The following is a 22818-nucleotide window of genomic DNA, read 5'->3' as shown; positions in this document are numbered from 1 at the left end:
AGTCCTCTCTGTTTCAGTCAGAGTGCAGAGCTGTATAGCTGAACTTCTTGTAGCACCATGCATCATTCATGACCTGATGGAGTAGACAGAGTGCATAACAATCAATGCAGAAACCCCAGAAATTTGTGCATGAATAAGTTCACCAGGAGGTTACAGACATCTCCATTTTGTGTTCTGCTGATCTAGGACATTACCCCCTCCCATTTCAGGAACAAACTACTGATAAATTTTAATCATAATACTTCATCTCGATATGATTCCTCTTAATTTAAAAGTTGATTTGGGTGATGAGAGTTTTGGCAACGGATAGATTGAAATATAATGATTGTATGATCAACACTTATTAAAATCTAAATTAAATAGAAAAACGATAACTTCTTAAATTACTAGGCTGGTGGCTTTAAATCCACTTTTCTTGGCTTAGAATAAATTTTGTTAGGGGAAGAGACTAAAAGGTATGCTTTTTAAAAGGGATTAATTTTGGTATAGAGGTCTTCCTGTTCCTACCTGCTTGTCTCTCCCCACCATGGGACCCCCTGTGGTAACCATTTTTATTACTTTCTCTATGCACTTACATGTAATGCAAATACATGTTCCCCTGCTGATCTCAGATACAAGGTACTAAGCAAGGTACTATATATACTGCTGTGTACTTTGTTTTTCTTACATAAGGCATCCTAGAGAGCTTTTGATAAATGTACATAAACAGCTTGGTCATTCTTTTATAGAGTTGCATACTTTCTTTTGCGTGAATGTGTCAGAGTTTATTTAACCAATCTAAGGGGCGCTATTTAGTTAAGTCGTCAACCACTCTTAAGATAGGCATTATTATTTTGGATTTTCATAGAAAGCCAAAGCTCTGGGGAGCTTCTATGTTGCTTCTGTGGTGATATCTATCTTCCAGGGTCTGGTAGGTAGATTTGGATTTGTAGTACATCACCATGATGGAATCAGTAGTATCTGTTCTTAAATACTGGCTAGCCTTCTTAAGAAAATATCCTTCCTCCACAAGCTCACAAGTAAGTTTTCCTATGCCAGAGGTTCTCCACTTCAGAGCACAAGAGAATCATTTCATGCTTTTGAAAATGCAGATTCCTAGGCTACACTCTCATAAGTTCTCCTCAGCATGTCTGGGGTGAGTAGCAGGAACCCAGCTATCCCAGATGTCCCAACTCCATCATGGCCATTCACATAGACTGGAACATAGAGGTCCTGGTTGGCAATCTTCATTTGGACATACACCCCTGGAGGCTTTGCGGGCAGTGATCCCTCGGCCACACTTTAACAGACAGCTGTAGATAGTCTCTAGGGGCATATATTTTTGCATGGAGCACCATGCTTAGTAGTCAGCAGCATTCTCTGATCCCATTGCCACCTGGTTCTATGTGTTGCATTAGGCTGGGCTTTGTTCTACAGAGCACTTTGCACCCTGGCTGTGTATAGGCTGCCTTAGATGCCAATGGGTACAGCAAAGCATGAGGCTGAATATCTTTGGGACTGAGAAAGACTATAGTTCTCTGTGGCAAATTAGCATATAAATAGGTGCTGTTGGAGTTCCAAATCCAGAGTGCACCAGGAATTGAAAGTATGTGCGAGGGATTTAATTAGGAAACTCTTAAAATCTCCAATAAGACAGAAAATAGAGAAAATTTCAGTGAGAAAGAATTGCTTCCTGAACTTACCTTTCATCTTTTTCTTGTTTCCACCATAGTCAGGCCAGGAATTGTGTGAGTGAGACCATTTCTGTAGACTGACCACCATAGATGTCAGAGCTTGAAGAACTGTCAGAGACCAGCTAACATGAGGATTCTTAACCTGGAGCCTCTAGAAGGGACCCTTTAACTTTTAGGAGTCAGTAGACCCCCAAAGTCATAAGCAAAGTGCAGTGTTGAAGGAGTTTCTCATCCCAAAATGATTAAGAACCACCAGTCTAGCCTAGACCCTTCATTTTACCAGTGATGAAACAATGATCCAAAGGATTGCAATGACTTACCAAGGTCACATAATTATTTGTGGCAGGGATGGGACCAGAATAGGAGACTCTTAATATCCAGTAATGGATAACTCCAAGACTTTAAAAATAATACATGAAGGTGGGCTACAAAGAGCCCTTGGCGAGGAACATGCCATTGTCAAGACCTGCAATCTTGAAAACAGAAGGTGTTCGCTGACGACTTGCTTTGTGCTAGCCACTGTCCTACATACTTCACATATTAATTCATTTGATTCTCGTAATGACTCCATAAAGAACACTAAGAATGGATAAATTGTAGGAATTAACTTTGGGATACAGAGAGGTGAACACAGACTGAACATGGTGGTGAGATTAGATGAAAAGAGGGAACAGGGGCCAGGAGAGCCTGGCAAGGGGGACAGGCACATGGGAAAAGGATAAGGATAAGACACGTGGGAAAAGGTGGTCTGAGGAATAAAAGAATAAAAAGAAATAAATGCAGCCATGATTTCCCCACCTTAAAAATAGAATGCTATTGTTCCCATCCCATTTTATTGATGAAGAAAAGAAAGTACAAGAAAGTAATTTATTTGCCAGGATTTAAAGTCCAGCAGTTTGTTTCCATAGCCGTGTACTTCATCACTACGCTGTGCCATTTCTTTCTTTGAAATGATGACTAATGCCAACTAGAAGAATGAGCACCAAAGCATTTACAGGTCCATGTTCTCATGAAACATGAGAGAAGGTCATCTTGGCTCTGTTCCTGCTAACTTCTGCACTTGAACGTGAGCTCTAGAATGAAGAAACACCACTGAGATGTTTTCAATGATACAAGACGAGATGGTTCTATACTAAAATGTCAGCAGTAGTTATCTGTGAATTCTCCAATATATGCAGTTTTATTTTTTGCTTGGTGCTTTTCTGTTTTCCAAATTTTCTACAAAGTATATCTGCCACTCTAGTAATCAAAAAACAAGCAAATATTATTTTAAAAATATTCTATGTAGTTAAAGACACCCAATATTTCATTGCCTCCTTTTTGTCTCAAACCATTGAAAAAGATCCTTGACTTCTACAGACGTTTGCTGTCAGATTTCGGGCCTCTGGGGTGTATTCCCGTCTATCTTTGGAGTGCTTTTGTACAGTGGGAATTTCAAGGGCTGACAGAACTGCTGTAATGCTTTCCTGGGTTAAAATATGACACAAGTAGCGCCAACCCCTAAGAGGAAACACTTTTTCTTTGAATATTATCCATAGAATACTATGAATGGATGCATTTGGAGTTAACTTTTGAGTACAGAGAAGTGAACCAAGTCTGGACGCTGTGGTAAGATTAGATGGAAAGGGGAAACGGGCCAGGAGAGACCAGCAGAGGGGAACCTTTAGGATAAGCCACATGGGAAAATGTGGTTTGAAGAATAAGTAATGTTCTGCTGTGACTTCCCCACCTTAAAAAAAAAAAAATAATTTAATATGCAACAGCCTTCAGTGCTCATCAGAAATGATTTATCATTGTGTGTCCGTTATGCCAAAACTCAGAGTTGTTAATTGGGCAGCAGCATGAAATATCACCCTGCTCTGCATATGAGGCCATCAGGGGCCCTCTCTGTTCCTTGCTGTCACTAAACAGTGTCAGCACAGTTTAAGGACAGTGCTCCATCTGCCAGGACCCCAGTTACAAAGCATTTTTAGAATCTATTATTTATGGCTGAGAAGACCTGTGTCATAGAGATTGCTACAATTTCAAGTCTCAAATTAATGGGCAATTTCTTGGAAAGTCTGCATGGAATTCATTTCTGAGGATTATATCTATTGGTATGAAAATCAAACTATACCTTAGTTTCTCAGGAAACTTAACATTTCTCAAGTGTCTAGCTATGCCATAAGTAAGCTTGTCATATTTGAATAATAAAGAATCACAAAGTCAAGTCTTGCTTTGATATTATTGTCATCAGGATGTGAAATATTTCACTTCAGTAAATTGTTTCAGAAGATTGAGTTTCATAACTTTAAGGTGTTGAAGCTGTTTTCTCTAACTTTAAACACATGGGAGGAACATGTCTCAAATACGGGATACCTTTCTGTCCCTTCCAAAACAAAGCACTGTACTCTGGGTGGCGAGGGGGTCAGTCATCGCTGTACATGCCATTTATAATTCCCAAAAAGTATTGCACATATGCAGCAGTTTTCCCCTACATGTAAGTCCCAGACCGTCGTCCTGGGTCAGTTTATGCATCTGTGTTTAAATTTGTGATCTCCTCCCTCGGGTCCCGCTTCCAGATATCATTTCTTAGTCTTACCAGTGTGCCAGTCACAAACGTGTTGTATGAATTTTGATTACTTTTCTTAATCTCCTTGGAGATTGAGGTAATTGAGGCGATTAGGCAACTGTTTTTTAGATAAGTGATAGTCTGCTGTGAGCAGCTATAGATATTTTTAATGTTTTTTAATGAATTCACTTAATAATAGGCACTCAAAGTATTTAGAAGAGGTTAGTGACCCCATTGTTTAGAAAGGTGGGGTGAGTGATTGAGTCACAGAATTCTGTGATTGTGATTGATTTGTAGTACTTAGCCAATCAGTAGCAGCACTGATGGTCTCCTAAATATCAGTAGCGGCACTGATGTTCTCCTAAATCTCCCCGGGTTCAGAGCTCTCATTCATTCATTCATTCAAGTGGGAGTTGAGAAGAATTAATTTTGTTCTTGTGTGCAGGAAAATGTCAAGGCTATGGAAACTTAAGAGGGAATGGGACTTCAAAGACCTATAATGGCAAAAGAACTTTAAACCAGTTAGAGACATTTTCAGTATATTTAGCATGAAAAGTTCCTCTTACATGACCATTCAACTTGGACATGTTTTCCTCATCCATTAGCTTTGAAATTCTTCAATGACTATTACCTTTGACAATAAAACTCAGTTTTATGGCATGGTTCATTATTATAGAGATTTGTACAGATGTCAACCACAAAATTCCATGTAAGATCTGATGTATCAATTGCTTAAAAGCCTTATCACCTAACGACAGTAAAGTGTATTATAAAAAAGTAACTCCTGTTAGACATTTCACCCTAATTCACCTTGTTTAAAAGTAGAATTATCGTATTTCTTTTTAAAATTATCCTCTCTTCCTAATATGCCTACATATTAATTCTAGTTTTTGAACAATTGCAATATGTCACGCCCTAACCTGGGTACTTGAGAGACAATCCCAGCCTGCAAAGGTTTATGGATTAGAAAAGAACAGTAGATCAAATTACACTAATAATTATTTTATAACAATTATAGTAAAGGTTATGAATTACATTTTAGCACATTATATGAGTGTAATCATAAAACCAACTTTGTAAAACTTCTCTTATGGGAGCGCCCTGTCACAAAGTGTTTCCTGTGCTTATTGGCTGTGCCCTTGTTTGACCTCTCATAGCCATTTCTTTTTTTCCCCTTCCTGTGTTTCCAGCCTGATTCAATCTCTTCTCATTTCAGTAGGCATGTTATGCTGCCCTTCCATTCCAGGTCTTTTCCAGATGTCTATTTCCATAACTTACGACCTCTTTTATACCTCTCTTCCCTTTTGTCCTTATACCACGTATCCAGGTGAAGAATCACAAATGCCACCTTGAAAGCAAAAGCCCTCTGCTCCACAGAAACGTCTGGTGGTCTTCCCGCACCAGCAAGAGGAATGCCAGCCTTCTTAGAGTGCATTCCAGGCTGTTTCCAGCTTCCATACCCAGCCTTGACTTGCATGATTTCCGTAAACACAGTCTCCCAGCTCCTCAGTCTACTCATTGTCGCCTGAATATGCATTTACATACCTTATCAACTCCATCAGAAATGATCCCCTGAGTTGGAGTGTTGAATCCCACCAATCCTCATAGTTCAGTATAGATCCTTCCTATAAAGATTTTTATATCCACAGAGGGTTCTCTCCTTTCGGAACTCATTGTATTAATCTGCGTTTCCTACTTAACAACACAGTCTCTCTATTGTTTCATTGTACTACAACGTGTGATTACATACTAGAGCTGACGGTTTCTAGATATCAAAGACTTTGTCACCTTTAGGATATAGCATGTGTTTTGCGTGAAGCAGGTGCCCAGTGAATATTTATCGATTTCATAGAAGGATTCTAACTGTACGCAGCAAAGGTGATGACATTTTATTGATCTGTATCAGTGAGATTCTCCATAGGAATAGCCTGCTAGGCTCCTCAAAAGATGTCAGATTTGAGAGCTTCCTGACTCTTCCAAGTGGCAGTTCTTGGAGGAGAGTACATGCTGTGATTGGAATTTAGACCTGCTTTGACAGTGTGAGCAAAGTGGCTGGATTCCAGAGATACAAGACCAGTAGTGCTGTTTGGTTATTTAATTTAGAAAGCAAGATTTGTCTTCCATGCCAGTTCTTATGTCATCAGTATTTTATCTTTAGCCATTTTTCTCTCCTGTGAATTTAAGAGTAAGAATATTGGATTTTCGTTTACTCACAGAAACAAAGTGTTTAGTAAGCAGTAGTCACAGTTGTAAGCATTGTTCCACTGGCAGTAGTGAAGTTGGCATATATTTTATAAAATTTGCCTTTGTGTGGTTTTCTAGTGTGTTTGTATGATAGTTCTTATAGTTAGCAGAATATTAAGTGCAAAGAAATGACTAATTTTGCTTGGTCTTGAATAATAAATGGAAAGCATAAAAGAAAGAGGCCATTTGGACTATAAGATTGTCTGGCTTAATACAAAGATATAAAACAGAAATGCCCTGAAGACCACCTTATTAGATTCATTGGCATATCCTGCATTTTAATAAAGGGCAGATAGATTAAAGCTGGAGAGCATTATGAAATTAGTTTTCTGAACTCCTGAAGGTAAAATGGCATGTTCCTGGCAAATCCAGGGCAGTGGCATTGGGGATTGCAGGTGGTTGTTTAATATTTATTATGAATCTTTGTTAGAAGTTAGTATATGTCTTTAAATTTTCATTACCTAGCTGTGGCTACTGCAGACATTTCTAGACCTTAGGGTAGTGAAGCAACTGCAGAGGCTAGAGTTCCCCAGAAGCAGAGATCATTCCCATCAACCTTTGTAAGGTTTTCTGTGATTGGAGGGGAATCTTTGATTCCATGGTCACTCTAGGCTTGGGGGTCAGCAAGGTCACAAACCCCGTATCGGGGGTCCCCAAGGCCACCTTCCCCTGCCCCACCATGTTCAGTGATTCACAAGGAGTAATGGCTATGATTTGTCACAAGGAAAGGATACAAAACAAAATCAGCAACAGGACAAGGTGCATTGGGTAAAGTCTGAAGGAAACCAAGTACAGGCATCTATGCTTTGTCCCAGTAGAGCCACACTGGATATGCTTAATTCCTCCAGCCATGAGTTGTGAAAATATTTATGAAACATTATCTACCATGTAATCTTATTAGACACTCAGTGCCCAGGGTTTTTACTGGAGACTGATCACGTTGGCATCCTCTGTCTAGCACATACCAAAATCCCAGACTCCCAGAAAGCAAACAGGTGTCCAACAAAAACTATATTGTGCATACAGTTTAGACACAGTGAGCCACTCTCATCAGTTTGGGGAATGGTGGGAGTCTTCTCAGTGTCCAAGTGTGCTGATGCCAGCCCAGGGCCAGCCTTGGAGGCAGGACTTTCTGGGAATAACAGTCTCAGGTTGGCTGTGCTGACTGTTTCCATGCACTGCCCAAGCCCTAGGTGCAGCTTGCATTTGAGGACTATGTGATTGGGATGTCCCAAGTTATCTCTGTCCTTGTTCATTTAGAAAATTACATATTCTCCATAGCTATGCATGAAGTGGCCTCTGTCTACCTCTCTAGCTGCATCTTATGCCACTGCCCTCTTTTTAATAAGAATCAGCCACCCTGGCCTTCTGTTAGGTCTTCAGTGCTCCCAGTGGTTTCCTGTTTCAGGGCCTTGCTGTCCATTGCACCAGACTGAGCACCACACATCCTTCAGCTCCCACCCTGGCAATTACTTATTGAGGGACGTCTTCCCTGACCCTCCAGATGAGATAAGGACCTGCTTGTTACTTCTCTCTGAGCACTCTTCTTCTCAGCATGGATGACAATTGTAGTTAAATACTTATCAATACATTTCATTATAATATTTCATAATATTTGCCATCCCTGCTAGAGGTAAGTTTCTTGCTGGGGCTAGGATCATGTCTGTCTTGTTTGTAGCTGTATTCCTAGATAACTAGTACCTGTGATGACCAGTATTTGTTTAATGAAGGAATACATTTCTTTCACTTTCAATGCTTTGGCAAATAAAGCATGGCTTCATCACAGATGAATTGAGTACACTGGACTGAAGGCAGATAAACATGTAATTAGCCTCTGTGTGCTAAGGATTGAACTGACAATGACTGGTGGCTCACCATGTGGTTTTGAATCCTACTATCACAAGGTAAGGAGAGTGTTTTCCACATAGAGTTGCCGTCTGCTGCAGTGGATTTCTGGTGGAGCCTGGGGAGTCAGATGGGCCTGGGTTTAAAATCTGGCTTTGAAATCTACTGATTGCTTGACTTTGGACCGATTACTGAGCTTCCAAGGGCCTTATTTTTCCTGTCTTTAAAGTGAGGATACTAAGCCCACCTTAAGAGTTGGAGGGATGATGGAGTGAAATCATATGTGTAAGTTCTGAGCCCAGTATCCGGCACACAGGGAGGATTCAGTCCTGGGGAGCTGTGGTCTTAGACCGTCAAGGTGGATGGGAGTCTCCAGACCACACTGTCTCCTCTCACCTAATCCAGGAGAATCTTTTCCAGTCTCCCAGCACATATCACCGCTCTGTTAGAAAGCCAGTCCCTGGGAGCTGAGGCTCAAATGGGCAATGAGTTCTTGGGTTTATTGATCCCAAATCTGCCTGCTATAACTTCTAACCTTAAGGTCCAGTTTTGGGGCAACACAAACAAGGCTGATCTGTCTTCTGCATTTCAGTCTTTCAAATGTATGACGACACCTGTCAGATCACACTTAGGCCTCCTTCTTCCAGACTAAACATATGTAATGCCTTCAGCCACTCCTCACACACTGTAATTTCAGACCCTCTTGGTTTCCAGAACCCTTGCAGTCTTGGCTGCCTCCCTCCCCACACATGCTTCGTTTGGCTGGTGTATCAGTCAGGGTTCTTCACAGAAACAGAACCAATAGGAGATATATAGATATAGATACAGATACCACATTTGTGTGTGTGTGTGTGTATACACACACTTTTCTTTCTTTCTTTCTTTCTTTCTTTCTTTCTTTCTTTCTTTCTTTCTTTCTTTCTTTCTTTCTTTCTTTCTTCCTTTCTTCCTTTCTTTTCTTCCTTTCTTTCTTTCTTTCTTTCTTTCTTTCTTTCTTTCTTTCTTTCTTTCTTTCTTTCTTTTCTTTCTTTTCTTTCTTTTCTTTCTTTTCTTTCTTTTCTTTCTTTTCTTTCTTTCTTTCTTTTCTTTCTTTTTGGCTCATGAAATTGCCAGGGCTCGCAAGTCCAAAATCTGGAGGGCAGGCCCCAGCAGATTGAAACTCAGGCAGAATTTGATGCTGCAGTCTTGAGGCAGAATTTCTTCTTCCTGGGAAAACTCCATGCTTGCTCTCAAGACCTTCCTTTGATTAGACAAGGCTCATCCACCCACATAATCAATGGTAAACTACTTAAAGTTAACCACGTTGATAAAATACCTTCACAGCAATGTCTAAATTCATGTTTGATGAAATAACTGGGTACTATAGTCTAACCAAGTTGCCATAAGATTATCACAGGCAATAGACTTAAACTATGATGCCAGAGTTGATCATAAAACATTTACTCTGTCTTGAGTCCAACACAGGAGAATGTTAGCTCTTTTGATCTGGAAACTACTTTTGTGTTAATGTGGTCTAAGATTGTATTCACTTTTTAAAAATAGCCAGACCACACAGACTTGTTTGCACAAAGCATCTAGACTACCCTTGCAAACAGGGAGCCTGGACCCTGCTTCAGAAGCTCCCAGTCCAGGTGAGAGGGGGGAAGGAAGCCCCCAGATCAGAAGAAGAGGCAGGGCTGGTGGGGGGAACTCTGTCAAGGAGCCTGGAGGGATGGAAGGAGGCAGTTTTCTTTGATGTACGCCTAATTTGTTTTTAGTAGCCTTTAACATGCCCTTACCACATCCGTCATCCAGCCCTTCTGTTCATATGTCCCTAACTGCTACCTAGAAGCTACAAGCATAATTCTGGTTAGTAGTAACTTATAGTGTTATTTCTCCTGCAGATTATTTACAACCTAATAGATGACTCTTGAAATTTGAAAAAAAAACATGTCATAGCAATGTATTTGTCACAGCAGAACTTCAGAATTCAAAGACAGGCAGGGAGCAAGATATTTTTAGAAATTGGCCCAAGATTCATCAGGTGGACCAGCTGTGTCCTACTCTCCATTCATAACATATCTTCACTCTCCCTGTCAAGAGGCTGACCTCTGCGAGAACCACAGACACTCAGTTAGCTTTGCAGGGCCAGCCCTCCTACAACGAGGCAGCTGTGCTGCCTCTGGCCTTGGTTTGGTTTTCCAATTCCCATATTAATATCAAGTGGGACTGAGCAGCTGAAGAATCAGCAGGAGGAAACAGGGGATTGGGAGCGTGTTACTTCGAAAATAGTGTGGCCTGCAATGCCCAGCAGTCAAAGCTGTAGATTTGAAGATACTGCCAGGTGGCTGCACAACTTGCTTGTAACATACATCTAGTAGCTTCTGGGAAAGCATCAAGGCTTGTACTGGACTATGCCCTGGGTTATTTTGTTCATAACTGGTATCAGTTTGTAGTGTAGAGTTTCACCGAGTATGATATCCATACCATTGGTGACTCACAGATTTTAGGTGCTATGTGGCTGATCAGTTTTTATTCTAGACTTGTATGCTGATTTATTTTAGTGCTTATCCTTGTAAAATGTGTTGTAAGGTTATATTCATTTTAATGCATATTTTAAAAGAATAATTGTCTCACTAAGCTATATAAAGATACAGCTATTACATACTGCTGAAGGCAATGTTAAGATAAAAATTTGAGCCTATTTAAAGAAAAATGTTCAATAGATAATAGTACAGATAGTATGCAGATATGGTAAAAGTTATGATAGTGACATGAGACTGACACGCTGCCTGCTGTGCCAAGAGGGCAGATGATAGTGACATGAGAATGACCACGATTAGAAAACACATGTCCAGTGAAAAAAGGCTTTACAGTTAGAACTTTTTTCAGATTTCAGCTCCATTATGGCCTCTTTATGGTCTTTTGGTTTCATTACATAAAATGGAAATGTTAATACTTAACCTTTAGGATAGGTTTGAGGATTAGAGCTGATAGTATGAAGTGCCAGGCTCATCGTAGGTCCCCCATCAATAGAAATCATTGCCTTCAATATTTTAGACCCGTTAGAAGAAAATGGCACACTTATAAAAAGATGAGAGCAGGGCTGGATATCTGGCAGTAAGACATAAAGACAGAAAAGCCTTTATTTAACCTATGAGACTGCATCAGTATAGCTAAGCAGTAGTTCAGCTACCCTGTTTAAAGTACTTCATTATCTGACGCTAGCTTCTGGTTCAAAAGCAGAATGAGAAGACAGTAACCGGGGGAGGTCAGGCTGGACTCTACACAAAAGTCTCCTCGAAGGTACAGAAAGTGTCCTGAAAGCTTTTCAGTTAAGGGTTCAGAGAGGGAAGACCCACAGCCCCCTGGCCCTGCAGAGGAAAGAGGGAAAGTGCATGGACCCTCTGGTCAAGTGAAGAGGCAGGGAGAGGGGCATGGAGACCCAATTCTGTGTCAGGGTCTCACGAGTCCCCAGCCAGTGCGTCTGCAGACATAATAAAATGAGAGCAACACTACAGACTAAATCATTTATCCTCTTCCTCTGTTTTGTGGAAACCCAAAAGAGAACGCTCAGGCCTTGTCACTAAACTGCCAAGCCTCCAAAGCATTTCCTGTCACTGTATTGTTCATCTCAGTCAGTACACTGATAATCTTTCCCTCACAGGGGAGACCAGGTTCTGGAGCATGGATGAATCCAAGCCTGCTTTGTTAGTCTGCTGGGGTTGCTGTAACAAAGCACCACAGACTGGGTGGCTTAATCACAGAAAATAATTTTCTGACTCTTCTGGAGGCTTGAATTCTGAGGTCAAGGTATCAGTGGGGTTGGCTTCTTTAGAGGCCTCTCTCCTTGGCTTACAGATGGCTATTTTCTCCTTGTGTCTTCACAGGGTCTTCCCTTGATGCTTGTCTGTGCCCAGATTTCCTCTTCTTAAAAAGACACAAGTCCTATTGGCTTATGGTCCTCCCTCATGACCTCATTTTACCTTAAGTAGCTCTGTAAGGCTCTGTTTCCAAATATAGCCACATTCAGTGATACTGGTGGTTAGAACTTCAACATGTGGATCTTGGGGGGACACAGCTCTGTCCACACGCATGTCCATTAACCACACCTAGAAAAAAATAGAATTCAGTGTGACCTGCTGACTCGACCACAAACTTCATCTTCATCTCAGTGAAAAGGGTCTAATTATCTGGATCTCTGCAGTGTCTCCTAAAGATTAGAGTCAAAGAATCATCCTTGTCTGAAGTTTCAAACTTGATCAGATTATATCTCCTTTGAACATGTTATAAAAAGATGACAACAGGAGGCAGCACATGGATTGGTGTGTTAATTTCCATTCACAACTCATGAGTGTTTTGTAAACACTGGAATATAATGTATTCTTGTTTAGTTTTTCTAGTTCCCAATTCCACCCCCAAACATGTTATTTTAATACATTTGGTTTGAATCACGGCTCTGTCACTAGCAGCTTCAGTGCCTTAGGCAAGTTTGCCCATCTGGGTCTCAGTCCATTGTTGTGTAAAATGGGGATGTCAGTTATCTGGTAGGGAGGCTAATGGGATGACGGGAGATAATGGCTCTCAAGTGCTTTGTACAATGCATGACATACAGCAGGCACTCAATATATGAGAGATAAAGCTCTAAGGGTTGTTTGTATATAAAATATATGGAAAAGAGGGTGGATTTGTAGTTGTTGAATTAGGAAGGTGTGGTCCCGTCCAACTCATGTTCTCTCAAGAACATAAGCTACTCTGGATTACTCCCAAATCATTCATTCACATCAACTTTCATTCATGAGCTCAGGACACACTTACATTGAACTGTAGTGGTCTCAGCCCATGTAATATTATCTTCAAGAAATTGGCAGAAAGCTTGAAATCTTATGCCTTCCGTCTACATCACCAACTCCTTCAAGAGAGCAAGCAGCGAGGCTGGAGATTCTGTAATGGGTGTCAGAGCAAAGAGCACAAAGCAGTTAGTGCCGTTGCCTGCACATGCATGCATTTGAATTCTGATCCAGCTGAAGCTGCGTGTTTGGGAAAATGGTTCACTTGAATATGAGAAAGGATGTGTGTTGAATGTTTTCCTGCCACTCACGAACCCTGACTATAAAAATAGATGCTGAAAATTAGGGAATTGGATTCTTTCTCTTTCCCCACTTAAATCTTTTGCTCACCCTGAATACTCTATTTTTCTATGCACTACATTTGAAATCTTGGAGACACCTGTAATTTCCCCCATTTTATGCTCTGTCTCCAATGGTGTCTAATTATCCTTACACTGCTGCTTTGTTATTTTTGTACGTCTTTTGTGCTGACTTTACCTTAAGTCCCCACTAACTCTTGCCAAGATTATTAGTTTTATAACAAGTCTCTTTGACTTTATTCTCTCCCCTCTCCAATCTATTCACTTGCCTGATTAAGTTTCTTAAAATGTCACTTGGTTCAACCCAGCCCTTGAAATAGTGAATATTTTAGTTAGCATACTGCCTCCAAAATGGTGTGAACACAACCTAATCTCAGGATTCAGTGTAACTAAACAGTGCCTTGCCTCCTGACTTGTGCTGCAGATGAACCGGCATCTCCAAATCTATTCTGAACTCACCAGTTAAACTGCATACATAGCTAATGTATACTGAGTGCTTACTAGTTGCCAAGCATTGTGTGGAGTGATGCATGTATATCATCTTTTTATCATCATAGTAACTCTGTTAGAAGTCATTGTAAGATGCTGTTATTATTCAGATTTTATAGGATGGAAGTGGGGCTGAGGAGGCTAAGCAGCTTTCCCCAGGTCATACAACTTGCAGTGATGAAGCTGGGTTTACCTATTTTCAAGCCCATCCTTCTGCCCCAAACCCTGCTTCTTCATATCTACCAGTCAGGCCTTCAAGGTTCTCCACTAGTAAAGCATCCCCATTAGTAAAACTGTATGCTTCTTTATTATTAGGACTATGGAGATGCCAACTATATATATATAGTCATTATATATATTTGGTACTTGTAAGATCTAGCAGAGTGTTAGCCTCATAGTAGACATACAATAAATGTTTGATGAATGAATGTGTGGAACAGGTGATTTTGGATAAAGTGTAAAACAAAAGTAAAAAGCAAAGTGGTATGCAGTGCTACTGTAAGGACTTACATAAACAAAAGCTGAGCTGAATTAAATTTTATTTCACTTCACAGCTATCTCTGTCTGCCTCAAGGGCAGAATAAACAGATTCTGTGGACATTATGAGTTCATACCTATGAAAGAACATTGCTGATGTGTGGCCTCCTAGGAGAGGGAATAGAGTTTCATAGCAGACATCTGAATAACCAGAGATGCAGAACCCTGCATGTTGAAAACATCGTGGCCAGTCAACAAAATCAGGCTGCTGCCCTCCTGGGGACTGTTTTGTTTGCTTAGCATCCACTTAATTTCCTGGGTTGCCTTGGGCAAAGCTTCATCTCTGACCAAGTTCCTCATCGCTAATGCAAAGAGGCTGGTAACGGTGGAGATAGTAACAGCTACCATACCATGACACCTTGTTAAAGGCACATCTGTGTCAACTGTGGCTAGCACACTAGTATGGGCAGAGCTAGAGTTTAAGCCCACTAGCTGAATTTAAAGCCTTAATGCAACCATTTTAAGGCCCGTTCCAGCTCTAAAATGCAATGATTTTCCCGCAGGGTCTCTTTGACTCTGAAGCTCTTGAGTTGGCTGGAGGCGCCTACACTCCATTGTCTGAAGATCCTTTACCCTGTTTTGTGATGTTTGGCCAATAATATGTGCTAATGATTTTTGTACTTCTAACCCTCAGGGGACCTGCTGGAGGGATCTCAGCCATTAGGTAGCCTGGTCTGGCTCATATCTGCTGAGGGCATCCTGGCGTGGAAGGCGTGGAGGCAGAGCAAACACCAGCAAATAACTGCTGTTGCCAAGTCCATGTCACTGAGGGGCAGTTCGATACTTAAGTAGAAATCTTACATGTTTCAAATTTCAAAAATTTTTGCATGGTCAGAAAACCTCTCTAACTTCCAAAAGCACTGAAAAATAAAATATTTGTCAAAAGTGGGTAGTGGAATTGTAGGTGGCATCTGTACCTCTTTTATATCTTGTGGTTCGTACACAGTGAGCAAATTCACCCTCATCCTCTGCCACCATGACTTTGGGAGAAGACCTGAAATTCTCAGGGCCACAGACTCTGTGTGTGTAATTAACAGTACATCTTTCCACTTCTGGGACTTTTTGCCTTCAAAATCTCTGGAGTGACATAAGAGGCACTTAACTGAATGTGATAGGAAATGAATGGACAGCGCTGTATATGTGAGGATAATGAGGCAGGATGAGTTAGCTTGAGAGCCCAGCATCACACAGACGTCTGCAGAGGTCTGTGTGGCTCAGGCTTTGAATCCACTCTTCTTTAGCAGAGATTTGAAATGGGTGATCTTGAGATCCCTTCCAGGTTGTTAATTGCAAGATTCTGAACATCTGCTATTAGACTGGGAGACACCTTCCCTTTTTTCTCTATGCTTAGTTTTTTTTTTCCATAGCATGGAAAAAAGGGTATATTAATATGCTGATTATGAAACTCCAAGTGCATCATTGATGCCAAGAGAGTCACTAAGATCCACTTTGGATAGGTGTAAGTGTTGTTTTGTTATTTTTATTTTAATGATAGTATGATAATTTTGCCATGAAAATAGAGCTTCTGATGGCCATTTCAGTCCAAAAGAGAAATAATTACCTTACATGGACTTATGGGAAATTCATTTTATCTGGTGAAACTGAGTTGTGCTTTCTTTGTTCACTGAAGAAAGCAGATGATGGTACCTTGACCATTTGCAGCAAACTCCTAGATGCCTGGAGTTGTAGGGGTTTTAGAGATTATATGGTTTGGGGCTCAGCTAGTGAATAGAGGTAGAAGCAAGCCCTTAGTACAACTTTAATGGTTAAATTACTGTAAAGTAATTTTGATGAGCATTAGTTATTTTCTAATTTCAATAGACAGAGTAAAGGTCCTGAAACATGGAGCATTCATGTCTGCACTCCAACTTGCACACCCCTTGCAGACATAACTAATGGAATGTGGCACTCTTTCCTACTGACTTGGCTCAGGACCTTGGAATCCGTTCTCACACAGCAATTCAGGAAGCTATCGTCAACTAAGGATTGGAGAATGATTTAGTACCTAAAACCCACTTGCTATTCCAAGATTCATCTCTCTTGGCATCCAAGAAATAGATATAGGTTCTAAGTGTAACACATTTAATTTAGCTTGATTGGGATTAACGAGTTCTTATCACTTTATTGTAGATTAATTTTAACTGCAATCTCAAATAACTTTGGAGACACTAAGATATGAATTCTCCATCTGCCCCTTACTAGTTGTGTGACCTTGGCCAAGTTTCTTAACTTATCTCATTCCTCTAGTACTGAAAGTGGGATAATAATATGTACCATGAACATATTAACATGAAGCCAAGTTGTGCCCTGAATTTTCAGTCTTCCCGTGATACAGAACCAACCACTAGTGATAACATAGTACTGCCTTGACACTTTTTCCTTCACCCTGCCTGGCTTTCTTCTCCTTTTAACATGGCTATTCCAATGCCAGGAATCCATTTGATTAAGAGATGTAGTACAAAAGCAGGTAAGACATGCCAGGCTTGAACACTAATGAGGATGAAATTAAATGATAATGGATTTTTTTCCTCCTATCCCCTCGATGATGATGAGACTGAAATGAACACCAAAACTGTGTTCTGCAGTAATCCGTGGTGACAGTAAAAAGGATAGCCACGTAACATATTGGTCTCAATACTCAGAGCACATTTGGAACGTAAAGTAAGACTAAACAATCCTCCACTTCCCTTTTGCTCTTCTTTTGTGCAGTATAGTCTGAGCAGGTGTGTGGATGAGGTAGTGTGCTCCCCTCAGTTGGGGGAGAGCCACTGGACTTGGAATCTGAATACTTGTGCTCTGGCATCAGCTCCGTAACTGACTACCTGTGTGTCTTTGGACACATGGCTTGCCGCTATAAGCCTCAGCTTCCTCGTCTTCATAATGGAGGAAAATGATAATACTGACCTCAAAGCAATGTTGAAATGAGGTAATGAAATTAGGAATGCAGTTTGTAAACTGCAAAGCACTTAAACACATTTTAGAGTCTAAAGAGCTGCTCAGAGACATGCTGAATGAATGCAAATCAATTAAGTAGTAGAGGCTGAGACGACCAATTTAGTAGCTTCTTTATAGTATAATACTTTATTCAAAGAAAATCTTACTATGGAAAACTCATCATTAAAACAGATAAAAAAGAAGCTGCCCAGGTTAAAGAGGGGGAGGCCTAAAGCTCAACCCAGTGATAGATACCTTTTGCCCCTGAAACTACCCAGGACCAGTAGAGATAGCTTTCAAAACACTGACCAGTTCTAAATCTCTGTTTTTGTAGATAAGAAAACTGAAGCACATGGATGTTAGGGACTTAATTCTCATGAACTGAAGTCAGTGTCTTCATTGGTGATCTAGTCAATCATTGTGCCAGGTCTTTCCCCATCACATCGTATCTAGTGCCCTCAGGGGACTGAAGATTTATCTGGAACCATCTCCTGTGAGATGAAGTGCAGAGACGTTAAGAAGGAGACAACTGAGATGTGGGCTTTGAGTTAGTGTTACTTTACTCTGTATGGTGGCTAACCTGTAATTCTCTTGGCATGGGCCCGTTTGCAGGTGCAGATGAGTTAAAAAATGGCTGAAAAATGAGTGTACATCATAGTTGTAGATACACTGACATATGGTGTATAAACAGAAGGTGTTTTAAGGAAGTAACACTTTTGGTCAACAAGTAGTATATTAAGACACAAGTTTTTTTCTCTGTGGTAAAACATACAGAACATTGAGTAAGACAGTTTTTCTTATTTAATTTTACAATAATAACTTTATTTCAGTAATCCAAAAGATGTCCTTTTTTATTTTATTTTTTACATTTTTGTTGAAGTAGTTTACAATGTTGTATCAATATCTTCTGTATAGCATAAAGTTTGTCATACATTTACATGCATATATTCCTTTTCATATTCTTTCTTATTTTCATTATGGGCTCATACAAGATAATGAATACAGTTCCCTGTGCTATGCAGTATAAACTTGTTGTTTATCTATTTTATATATAGTTGTTAGTATGTGCAAATCTCAAACTCTGAATTTATCCCTTCCCACCCACTTCCCCCACTGGTAATCATAAGTTTGTTTTCTATGTCTGTGAGTCTGTTTCTGTTTTGTAAATAAGTTCATTTGTGTCTTTTGTTTTAGGCTCCACATATAAATGACATACGATATTTTTCTTTCTCTTTCTGGCTTACTTCTTTTAGAATGATGATCTCCAGGTCCATCTATGTTGTGGCAAATGGCATTCTTTCTTTCTTTTTATGGCTGAGTAGTATTCCACTGTATAAATATACCACAACTTCTTTTTCCAGTCATCTGTCGATGGACATTTATGTTGTTTCCATGTCTTGGCTGTTGTAAATAGTGCTGCTATGAATTTTGGGGTACATGCATCTTTTCAAATTTGAGTTCCCTCCAGATACATGCCCAGGAGTGGGATTGCTGGATCATATGGTAACTCTAGTTTTTTAAAGAATCTCAATACTGTTTTCCATAATAGCTGTACCAAATTGCATTCCCACTAATAATATAGAAGGGTTTCCTTTTCTCCACACCCTCCCCAGCATTTATCATTTGTGGATTTTTAATGATGGCCATTCTGACTGGTGTTGCCCTTTGTTTTCTATGTATCTTTTTTCCCCATTGCTGTGGTTTTCTTGTTTAGCATGTCTGACATGGCGGGAACTTCAGGAATCATCTGAGAACCATTTCCATTTCTATAAACAACATTGTACCTTATCCCTGCCCTACTTAGAGGTACCAATTATACTTTTTTTCTGTTTAGTTTTTCAATTATCTGTTACTGAGGTATGTTTGAGGCCTGCATGTCTCACAAAAAGTAATTGATAAATCTAACTTACATGCCTAAATACCAGTTGAGAGCATCCTATGTCCCAAGCACCATGTTCTACACCAGCCAGACAGTGGTGAAAAAGTCACAGTCCCTATATATTAATTTCCTTTATACATTGTTTCCCACTATTTGCATGGCACTGAGGTGGGCACAGTTCATAATTATAGGCTACACTTAATAAGGCTCTTCAGTACTTCGTGTGTTCCAAGTCCAGTTGTTACTTTATTTTACTCCATTTAAGCCTCACGATAACCTGGATGGAGGGTTTGTGTGTGTGTGTGTGTGTGTGTGTGTGTGTATTTTATTGTGGTAAGAACACTGAACATGAGCTCCACCCTCTTAACACATTTTTAGTGTACAACACATTATTATTGGCTATAGAAATAGGTACAGTATTGTATAGCAGATCTGAAGGGAGGTTATTATTATCCCTAGGTCACAGATGAGGGAACCGAGCCTTGGAGAGTGAGGCAACTCTCCCAGACTCACACAGCTGGAGAGTGGAGGGCATGGAGTTCTGACCTAGGTCACTGGGACTCTAGAACCTACCCTCGTTTCATTACACCACAGTACCTCCTCTGCCCTCAGAGGGCAGGGCCGATGCACTACTCCCATCATGACCAGGCAAAATAGAACTGGCTAAGGATCAGTCACTTTGAAGACCCCCTCCTTTGGCCACTTCTTCCCTTCCTCCCCTAGACCCAGACCCAAGCAACACGTACGCTTCCTCACAGGCTTGGGCTCCTTGGGGCCACCCTTCCCTTTTTCTCTGATGAATCAAGCAAGAGTTGGTTAGTTTGGTTTCTGCACAATTATCAAATGATGTTTTTAGGAACTAAAACGTGCATTTCAGATGTGAATATGCCAGAGCATTATTGTCCTGCGTTTTCTCGTGTCCTGAAAGATAAGTACTTAAGTCTTAACTGAGCATTTTGGCTGACGTGGCTCTCACTGGCTGCAAGACAGGAACCACACGCCTGGAGGAAGATCAGGTCATGAAGGCGGGTCAGAACAGCCTTAGAGAGAGGGAGTCAGGGTGTGCCTTGGGATGAAAAAGATAAGTGAGATCGAGTCACTTATAATGACTGTGACACATGAGCAAGAATGGCGCCAAAAATGTTAGTGCAGCAGAGATGAAGTGAAGAAAATGAGGGTCTTGAGCTTGCCCTGGGGGAAGACTCATTCCTTGTTATTTTCCTGGAAGTGAAGAATCACAACAAAGCTATTTTATTTTATAAAACAACATTGAAGAATGTGAATTTGATGGAAATGAATCATTTCATCTGCTTTCATCTCATAATGGCTAACGTGGGCCAGAATGGAGCCATAGCTCAAGCTCCTGATGAAAAATCACACATCTCCTTCACATGAGCAATGAGAGATTTTCAGTACCTTCCGTTATTTAATACCCCATGGAAATCTATCTTGACATTCCTCTCACATCAGCATCAAAGTGAGATTTGTGCTCTCTGCAGCAATCTCAAAAATTGGACACTGCTTTTCAGTCACCTGCAGTTTCCACGCCTCGGTGTGATTGCCTGAAATCCTTCATCTCTGTTCCAGTGCCAGGCTCAGACTCTGACCTGCACATCAAACACGGTAGATTCAAATCACAGAATTGAATAAGGTGAGCAAGACAAGGCTCTTTCCGCTGGCTGGAGCCAGAAAGTACCTGGAGAGGAAACAGAACCAAATGGGGATTCTCCTGGTTTATGTGGTAGGTGAGAACCTCAGGATTGTTGCTGAAAGCTCACACCACGCAGCATGCCTGCTTGGGGAAACTGGGAACTTCATGGATGGCCACTGAGTAAAGAGTTATTGAAGATACAAGGATCTGAGGCCAGGAGGCTTGCCCCTAAGTGAGAGCTGACCTTTTGGGCAGTTGAGACTAGAGAAGTTACTTTGTTCTTCAGCATAAAATGAGATAGGCAGTTCAATAACTAAATGCTTTAAAAAGTTAAAACACAGTTTTAGCCATCCTTTTATTCAAGAAATATATTGAGCACCTATTCTGAGCAGAAGTCCAATCTAGGTTGTGTTGCAGATGGGGTAATGAAAATACTACTCCACCTTTTTTAAAAAAAGTGTCAATAACATTCTAGGTTAAATATCTATACTAGAGTCAAATAATGATATGACAAGAGTAGAAAAAAATGGAATCACTCATTCATTCGACAAAGACTTACTTAGCACATGTGCCAGGCACCCTACAAAGTGAATCATTGGTGAATGAGAGTCAGATTCTTTACCCTTAACACACTTTTGTTCTGGAGGGATGCAGCCAAGAGGTTTGCATTTTGAAGGCAATGATTTTCTCTGGTGATGGTATATGTATAAACTTGTAGTAGTGTAGTTTGTCTGTGGGACAGATTTAGGCTTTGCCAGCTTCCACTGATCATGAATGAATGAGTGTTTGCATATGGTGAACCAGCAGACCAGCCCTGTCTTCTCCAGATACTCTTCAAGTGAAATAATCAGATGAGCAATATGTTTATCTTACCTAGAGGGACAACCAAAAGTTGCTAGTTTTAGACAGTCGCCTTTGTACCAGAAGATTTCAATCCCTGCATAAAATCAACCTATTGATTGAATTCTTTTTAACATTATTTGTGCTCTGCCTAGATACTTTTTTTTCTTTTTTTGTAAACGGAGAAATACTCAAGCTGCCCAACGTGGGGCTCAAACCCACAACCCTGGGGTTAAGAGTCCCATGCTCTACCGACTGAGCTAGCTGGGCTGCTTGCCTAGATTCTTAACCATGGATCCTAATTCTAGGACATTCAAGTAAAATATACCATAAGATTTTTAGGGAGAAAATTATTTATTTTATTATTTTTTTTTTTAGGGAGAAAATTATTAATGTTTTTACTTGATCAGCTCAGCCTGGAGAATTTGAATATTTAGAAGAAAAACAAAAACTGGGATAATATAAAAATAATTGAAAGTCCATGAGTGATAAAAAGAGTATACCATATTTATACATCTACATAATCAGTACATAGTAATTTTTGTTAATCTAATGATCTTGATTCTAAATTGCCAGAAGATATCCACATATGAACTATTATCTCAGTTAATTTGGGACCCGCTTCATCTATTGGAAAAGCATTTTATCACATTGATTTTACACACACACACACACACACACACTTTTCTTTCCCTAAAAGAATAGTTTTGAGGAATTCATCTTCCTAAAACACTACAAGTGCAGCTCGCATTTGGCCTTCAAAATATTATGAGGGTCGGTTCTTAAGGATTACAAGGGTAAGCCTATTTTGGCATATGTGTGAAAGTCATATGATATTTGGTGCTTATTAATTTAAAGTATTATTTTGGCCATTTCTTAAGTAAATGTCATGGCATTTAGAAAAAACATGGACCACAACTATGAAATGCCAAAGACCAGATAGAATATTAACTCTATTCCATTATGATCAGTTTCTTATTCTGTGCCTCCAAGCAAGTATCTATTCAGTATATATTTGGCTTTAGCAAGACTTTCAAGTCATGGTAG

The 22818-nt window shown here is 40.2% G+C and overlaps 1 protein-coding gene and 1 non-coding gene across 24 annotated transcripts in view; one reads left to right on the top strand and one right to left on the bottom strand.

Annotated features, from left to right (window-relative positions):
* Positions 1-22818, top strand: part of TRPM3 (transient receptor potential cation channel subfamily M member 3) — an 846268-nt gene that overhangs the window by 396002 nt on the left and 427448 nt on the right. The gene's annotated exons all lie outside the window — the stretch shown is intronic.
* TRNAK-CUU (transfer RNA lysine (anticodon CUU)) lies at positions 21969-22041 on the bottom strand. The gene has a single exon. It is a non-coding gene; the product is annotated as a tRNA-Lys (tRNA).

The sequence above is a fragment of the Vicugna pacos genome, chromosome 4 (genome assembly GCF_048564905.1).
Source record: "Vicugna pacos chromosome 4, VicPac4, whole genome shotgun sequence".
Taxonomy (NCBI): domain Eukaryota; kingdom Metazoa; phylum Chordata; class Mammalia; order Artiodactyla; family Camelidae; genus Vicugna; species Vicugna pacos.
Note: the sequence above shows the minus strand (reverse complement) of the source record. Positions and strands in the feature narration are given on the sequence as shown.